A 7,671-nucleotide genomic window follows, 5' to 3' on the forward strand; every position below is an offset into this window, starting at 1 on the left:
AATGTAATACAGTGATGCCCTCAGAAAATAAATAGAGTTGATAAAGAAAGTAATGTGCACAAGAATAAATGCATCATCTGCTGACTTGTTCACATCTTCTTCACATGGGGCAAATTTACTCGGGGCTAGAAAGAGAGGCTACAGTAGTCAAGTTCAACTTGCAAGTGACAGCCAGGGGAAGGGTCAGGGTTTCCTCCCCAGCCTTGGGTACTAAGTGAAGACTTCCTCTTCCAGGGCCCTTTTCAGTTTTCAAAATACCCTTACATTCAAATTATTGGTTCTGCCAAATAAGTCCTGAAAACAAGGAGTGTGAATATATCATCCCCACTCTACAGAAGGGCAAATCAGAGACTCTGTGGGAATAAGCCATTTCAGGAGTCACATGCTGGAGAGGAGAGAAGGGAATATTAGAACCCAAGTCTTCTGATTTTCCCTCTAGTTATTTTTGAATACCCGCTCTCCCCCACCCCCACCCCCAGGCACTTCTCAACCTAGGCAGTTCTCTTCCTGAGCTACCTGGGAATAAAATTGAAGAATTGGAGTCCTAAGTGTGGGGTGAGGCCCAAGATTCTGCATTTCCACCTGGCTTCATGACGCTGCTACTGCTGCTGGAGAAAGGGCATTACAAGAAAAGATAATCATAGCTGTGTTTCCCAGAAGAAATTATTTTGAATGGTTATGGCAGTGGGTGATCCTTCCTACTTTTTCAAAATGCCAAGTAGCAGTCCCTCGACTTTTACCTAAGCAATATCTGGTCCCGTTGATGTTTGTGGGACATGAAAGGCTTCTGTTATAATTCATCTATCTCACTTCTCACCCTTGTCTTTGTCTCTTCTGGTCTCTTGCTGCATCTCTCTCAGTCTCTAATGCCAAGTGTGTTTCCCCCTCTCTTATGCTTGACTATCAGTCCAAGTTCTTGAATTACAGCGACAAGTAATGGCTCACATTTTGCACTCTCCCTTGTGTCCTGCCTTCAGAACAAAGGCCAACTCACCATGATGCCTTCCAATTCAATAGGCAATGACAATTCATCTTCATAATTAATCAATCAATATCTGCTCACCAACTGCTCCAGTATACTCAGGAAGCACTCTCTAGAAGTGAGACACAAGATGGGACAAGAGGAGTTCCTGTCATGGCTCAGTGGTTAACGAATCCAACTTGTATCCATGAGGACATGGGTTTGATCCCTGCTGGCTCAGTGGGTTAAGGATCCGGCATTGCCTTGAGCTATGGTGTAGGTTACAGATGTGGCTTGGATCCTGCATCGCTGCGGCTGCGGCATAGGCCATCAGCTCCAGGTCCGATTTGACCCTAGCCTGGAAAACTCCGTATGCCATGGGTGGGGCCCTAAAAAGACAAAAGACAAAAAAAAAGAAAGAAAGAAAAGATGGGACAAGAAAAGCATGGTATCAAGTAATAAGAGAAGGGGATATTCAGTGTAAGTCAAAATGTGCTATGAAGTATGGAAAAAAAAAGTGTAAGACAGTTATTTCCCTCTAGGATGCTTTAAATCTAGTTGGCGAATTGATAATGAGAATGATTACGCATTTTTATCAATGAGAGAGGTTAGTTATTAGTGTATTTGTTTGACTTTGTGAGCCGGCATTCATTCCTCATTTTGCGATAAAGCGGGTAGGGACCACATTTCCTCTGTAGTTACTCTCTGATGAGGCTCCCAGTCAGGATGATATGAACTGGCATTTGGTACTTGCCATCAGCTCTACATGGATTAAATCATGAGCCACTGCAGCTGCCAACCCTCAGCACCCCCTGAGCAGAGATCAGGAGTGAGGCACTCTGGGCTCTGGGAAAACAGAAAATCAGGTCTTCAGGTATAAGATATTTTTAGGGGGTTTTATGTACCCAATTGCATCTCCTCATATCTAGAAAAATGCTAAAATCCTTCATAATGACTGATGTCTGTGACTAGTAGTAACGTTCAGGAGACCAGCAGCAAACTTCTGTGAAATGTGTGTATAGTTGCAGGCACCTCCCCTTTCACCTTTGTCACATATATCCTGATATTCCCCCTTCCCTCTTTGGGCAATATCTGAAATATTGCCACCCAGGCACTGTAGTTAAGTGGACAAAACAAAAGATGTCATGGTCATTTTCAAATGTAGCTGCCTCCAAGGGTGAGTGTTGGTCATCCTGTAGGCTGTGAAAACTCAGGATACTGGCCTTGATAGTGGAGGTGCATATCAAAGAATGATTTCAGTGAGCCCAGAGTTCCTTTCTTCCTGCTACCTGCCCTTTGTTGCAAAAATTCTAATATATCCTAGCTCCCCCCTCACCTTCTTGAAATGGTTTCTCAGGGCTACCTGGGATGCTTTGTCCTGGTCTTAAGTTCTAATCTTCCCCCAAATAAAACTTACTCTCAACTTTCAAGTTCTGCTTTTTTTTTAAATTGACAATGGTTTGCCTTCCCCTGGTAAGTGGTGACCACGTGACCTAAGCCAAGTGAATCAAAGACTCTTCTTCTAGAATTTGAATTTTGAGCACAGTGACAGGAAGACTGAAAGTAGTTGGAGCTGACACCCGGACAGCAGTGCCCCAGAAATTCTCCCTCAGTTCTTTCCAGAGCTTTTTTGTTTCCTGTCCTGAGTCTCGTTCTTTTTCTATTATTATGTGAGTCATCCAATGGCTTTCTGATAGATTCCTGTTCTGTGTAAGTTGGCCAAAGAATTCTTGGGAGTTCCCTTGTAGTGCACTGGGTTAAGAATCTGCCATTGTCACTATAGCAGTTCAGGTCACTGCTATGGAGCAGGTTCAATCTTTGGCCTGGGAAATTCTGCACGCCATGGGTGTAGCCAAAACACACACACACACACACACACACACACACACACACACACACAAACACAAACAAAAAAACCTAAAGAATTCTGATTTATAAACATCTATATTTGACCAAATGCTATGCTATGTGTTTTCATACACATGGAATTTAATCATCACCAGCATCAAAAGACACAGTTGTTGTTGAGTCCAATAAGGAATTTCTCTCTCTCTCTCTGAGTTCTGAAATAATTGAGAAAAAGACAAAGGTACCAACATATCATCTTTACGAATGGATTTCCCACTACTGTTCCCCAGAAGTAAATAAACTCACACAGATATCCTGAATCATAGCAGATCTCCGAATGGAGAGGCACTCTCCTGTAAAATGTACAGCATGGAGCCACAGAGAAGTAAACATACTTCATGCAGGCAATTCACGCTCAAGAGGAAGAAAGGGAGGTACTGAACCAAGCAGGGTCAGTTTGTTCTTCCTGAATTTACCGTCAAGTCGGTTACTCCACCCTACTTGCCCCTTAAAGGTGCAACAAGTAAAAGGGAGGAAAGATACCAGGACTTTTACACCGATTGAGCTCCTTCTGCATGGAAGGAAGGAATCACTCTTTCCTGGAAACCATGGAAGTTTTCCTTCTCCAAGAGGAGAAGAATCAGTCTTCCTAAGAGTGATTGGCTCCCACTCTATTAATCCTATTTCTAGGAATTTGCTAACCTGTATACGGATTACTTCATTTAATCTTCACAATCACTCTCTGAAGTATCTACTAATAATAGCATGCCCATTTTACAGATAAAGGTACTCGGGCTTCGTGAGGTTAACTAACTTTCCAGGGGATGCAGCTAGTGTGCACTAAAGCCAGGATTCAAACCCAAACAGTGTGACCCCTGATTTTGTGTCTTCTGTCACAGTCACAGAAGAGCCTCTCTCATGAGGAAACTGACACCAAGAGAAGTTAACACACTGAGATAATAATGGGTAGAGCCCAATTTCACACCTGCAGTCAGATCTATCTGACTGCAAACACCAGGTATTGAACCAATATACATAGGCATAAAATATTGCGGAAAAATTTGAGGACCAACAGGCACTCAGATATAAGAAATATGAATTTAGCCTGGAACACTCATGAAAGCTTCATGGAAGCTGGTGTTAGGAGCAGGTTATTTAAAGGTAGTGGGATATAGTTTGAAGAAGATGGTTCTTTTTTTTTTTTTCTTAACTTTTTTTTTTTGTGGCTGCACCCACAGTATGTAGAAGTTCCCAGGCCAGGGATCAAACCTGTGCCACAACAGTAATTAGAGCCACAGCAATGACAACGCCAGATCCTTAACCCACTGAACCATCAGAGAATTCCAGGGAAGGTGTTTCAATCCAAGAGACCAGCATGAATCCTGGACTGTGGGTGATAAGATGCTATGCTATGTGCTTTAATGCATATGGAATTTAATCATCACCAACATCAAATGACACAGTTGTTGTAGAGTCCAATAAGGACTGTGACACACCCCTCTCCACAGTGTTCTTCTGAACACTGACATACAGGCCCATGTTGGACCAACACTGACAACAACCCTGTGAAGCAGACACTGATGATGAGTGAGGCATAGGGAGGTTATACAACTTGCCTCAAGTCACAACATTGAGGAGTGGCTGACCTGGGGTCAGAACCCAGCGGGCTGGCTCTTAGATTAGTCCCAATGACGAAATGAGCAGTTGGGGCAATACGAACAAACCATCATACCAGCACTTAAAACTATTTATAAATAGTAGAATTTTTTTTTTATCCCTAGTTAAATCTTAATTTTCCTTGTGTCCATTGCTCCTACATAGAATTTTTATGACATTATATTTGTTTGCACATATGTTTCTCCCAAATAAACTGTGAGCTTCTTAGATCAGTATATCTCCTCAGGATCTATCTCCATTTCTGGCAAATATGAGGTACTCAGTAATTGTTTGATGGAGTTCCCGTCGTGGCGCAGTGGTTAACGAATCCGACTAGGAACCATGAGGTTGCGGGTTCGGTCCCTGCCCTTGCTCAGTGGGTTAACGATCCGGCGTTGCCGTGAGCTGTGGTGTAGGTTGCAGATGCGGCTCGGATCCCGCGTTGCTGTGGCTCTGGCGTAGGCCGGTGGCTACAGCTCCGATTCAACCCCTAGCCTGGGAACCTCCATATGCCGCGGGAGCGGCCCAAGAAATAGCAACAATAACAACAACAACAACAACAACAAAAATAATAATTGTTTGATGAATGAATAAAGGATGCTCTAAGAATAGTCCTGTCTGGTGCTAAAATAGACTTGATGACAATCCTCTGAGGCTTGAGGGCTAAACCCACAGGTTTGGACAAATTGGTTGGATCTGCAGATAGACATGTAAATAGCCAAGTGGTAATAAAGTTATGATGAAGAATATGCATATATTTCAGCATATTTGTAAAATATCTAGCAACAAATATCTTTATAGATCATTCTTAATATAATAAGCCAGATCCTTAGATGCACAGTGGGAGGCTATGGACATCTTAAGTCTGCATATTAAAATCACCTGGAAAGCTATTAAAACATTAAAACAGACACCTTAGAGCCAACCAATTAAATCAGAATCTCTTGGGTGGTGGAGAGGGTAGGTATGACCTAAAACAAAACAAAACACTAAATTCCCAGGTAATTCTAATATATAGACAAGGTGGAGAACTTGAGCAACTCTGCATAAAGGAAGACACTCCAAAGATCTAAGTATCAATAGGAAAATATGTTTCCCCTCAAATGAAAGTGACCAATGGAAAATTTGCTACTTCACATGGAATGAGAGGGAGAATAGGGCACTGCTTGACACATTGGGAATCTAACCCATCCCTTGGACCAGGGAATCTGCTGTGGAAAAAATGACCTAATTTCCGTTAGAAATTCAGGCTGCAACAGTAAAGAACACTGCAGGGAGGACCAACCAGCCAGATTTGGGAATGCCAAACCCTTTGATTTCCTCCCACTTCTTTCTTCAGCATGGGAACTATACCCATGCATGTATGGTGTGACTATTCATGGATACTGCATCGAGCTAATAATAGAGCTTTTAAACTACTTTTTAAGGGTTATTTTGGTGAGAGATTCTCAACTAGGAGAGTATACACATCAAAATTATCCAAGAAGTATTTTGGAAAAAAAAAAACAAAAAACCTCTAGAGATAGAATCCATTTTGTTTGCTTATTTGTTTATTGTAAATTTCACAGGTGATTTCCAAGGTTTATTCTGGGTAAAGTAAGTGCTTTAAATGAACCAGCCTCTGATAGAACATCAATTCACCAATTTATCCAACTTAAAAGCAAAAAGAAAGATCATTATCCTCTTCGGAATGTATTGAATTCTTTCTTTTTCCAAAGGCACATTTATTCCTTTAATAAACTAAAGAGTATTACTTGGAGACCAAGTGGCATACAACTCCATACAGGACATGAACTGCAAGTAGGCAATGTTCTGTTAATAATGCCAGCATCTGTTCCACATTTGCAACTGGAAAGCAAGTATTTCCCATCAAACTCCGCTGATTCACTCTTTGGAGTGCTATAAATGCTATGACAGAGTCTCCCTTTCCATGCCAATGAATTGGGTTGGCCTCTTACAATTACTAAGATTAATTTACAGAAATATGTAATAAAAATCTTTCAAGGAAAAAAACAAAGACTTTGAGATCTTTGTGGATCGGAGCATGGGCACAGCCAGCTAACATCACATCTATGCCAATGGCCATTTGCCATGCTGTTTTAGGTCTACATCTGCTGCTGGTTAGCAAAAATTCCATTCACAGCTGTCCAGATGAATCAAATGTCCAATTAGCATTTCTTGCTCAGTTGACAGGATTCTACCCAGAACAAAAATTTTAAAGCAGAAAGCACAACAGAACAGAAAGTTTTATTCATATTCTTGCTGAAAACAGTACTTTGTGAATTTTTGAATATCTCCTTAGGAAAAAGAAAGCCCTATTGGAAACTAATAAAATCTTTTAACAATGTTTTGGGTTTTTTTTCCCCCTAAAATCAGTTAAGTTCAAAGAATTTCAGTTCATTATATGCATGCCTCCCTGATGAAAATCCTCAGTCTGTTTCTCCCTGTACCTCAGTTTCTAAGGACTATCAACATAAGATGTTTTTCATCACTACAAATGGAGGATGTTTCCACTAATCAAACCATCTCTTGTTTTCAGGTTAAATTTCTAATTTGATAGGAAAGGGGGACTCAGCTTAATCCTCAGATTTCCTTTAATGGTGGTAACCAGAGTTTATTTTGTACTTGTATGTTCGAGTATGCTAAGGTACTCATCAAAATAACTAGAATTCTAACTCAAAAAGACTCAACAATAGAATAGCCCAAGAAACTGTGTTGCTCCATTGCTTAAAATTTTTCAATGATTTTCCACTTCACATAGAATAAAATTACCAAGGCCCAGTATGATCTGGCCTTTAGCTGTGTCTCTACTCTCAACTATGCCCCTCTCTGCTTGGCCCATATGCCCAAGACACACTGGTCAAAATTCTGTTCTGTCTCTAGTAAGCCAACATCTTCTCTTCCCCAGGGCCTTTGTACACACTGCTTCTCCTGAATACTTTTCCTTCCTCTCTGTCTTTTAGAGCTTTACGTCCTCTGATAGTCCTTTATGATCATATCCACCTGGCCCTACCTTCCTTTTGCTGTAAATTCTTTCTAATTTCCTTCTTTGTTTCTTGTACCTCTTAATTACAGTTTGTAATTAATTTGTTCGTGTGTACACTTTTTTTGCTTTTATCTCCCAGTAGAAGGAAGTCACTAGAAAGACAGAGCTTAAATTATTCTTGTTCATTATAGTATCTCCACTGCCTAGTACCATGCCTTTT

At 41.0% G+C, this 7,671-nt stretch overlaps 1 long non-coding RNA gene across 1 annotated transcript; it reads right to left on the minus strand.

Annotated features, from left to right (window-relative positions):
• LOC110255913 lies at positions 2,890–3,746 on the minus strand. Its single transcript, XR_002336871.1, has 2 exons — positions 3,116–3,746; positions 2,890–3,024 (listed from the first exon to the last, which is right to left on the minus strand). It is a non-coding gene; the product is annotated as an uncharacterized LOC110255913 (long non-coding RNA).

Source organism: Sus scrofa, chromosome 12, assembly GCF_000003025.6.
Source record: "Sus scrofa isolate TJ Tabasco breed Duroc chromosome 12, Sscrofa11.1, whole genome shotgun sequence".
Lineage (NCBI taxonomy): Eukaryota > Metazoa > Chordata > Mammalia > Artiodactyla > Suidae > Sus > Sus scrofa.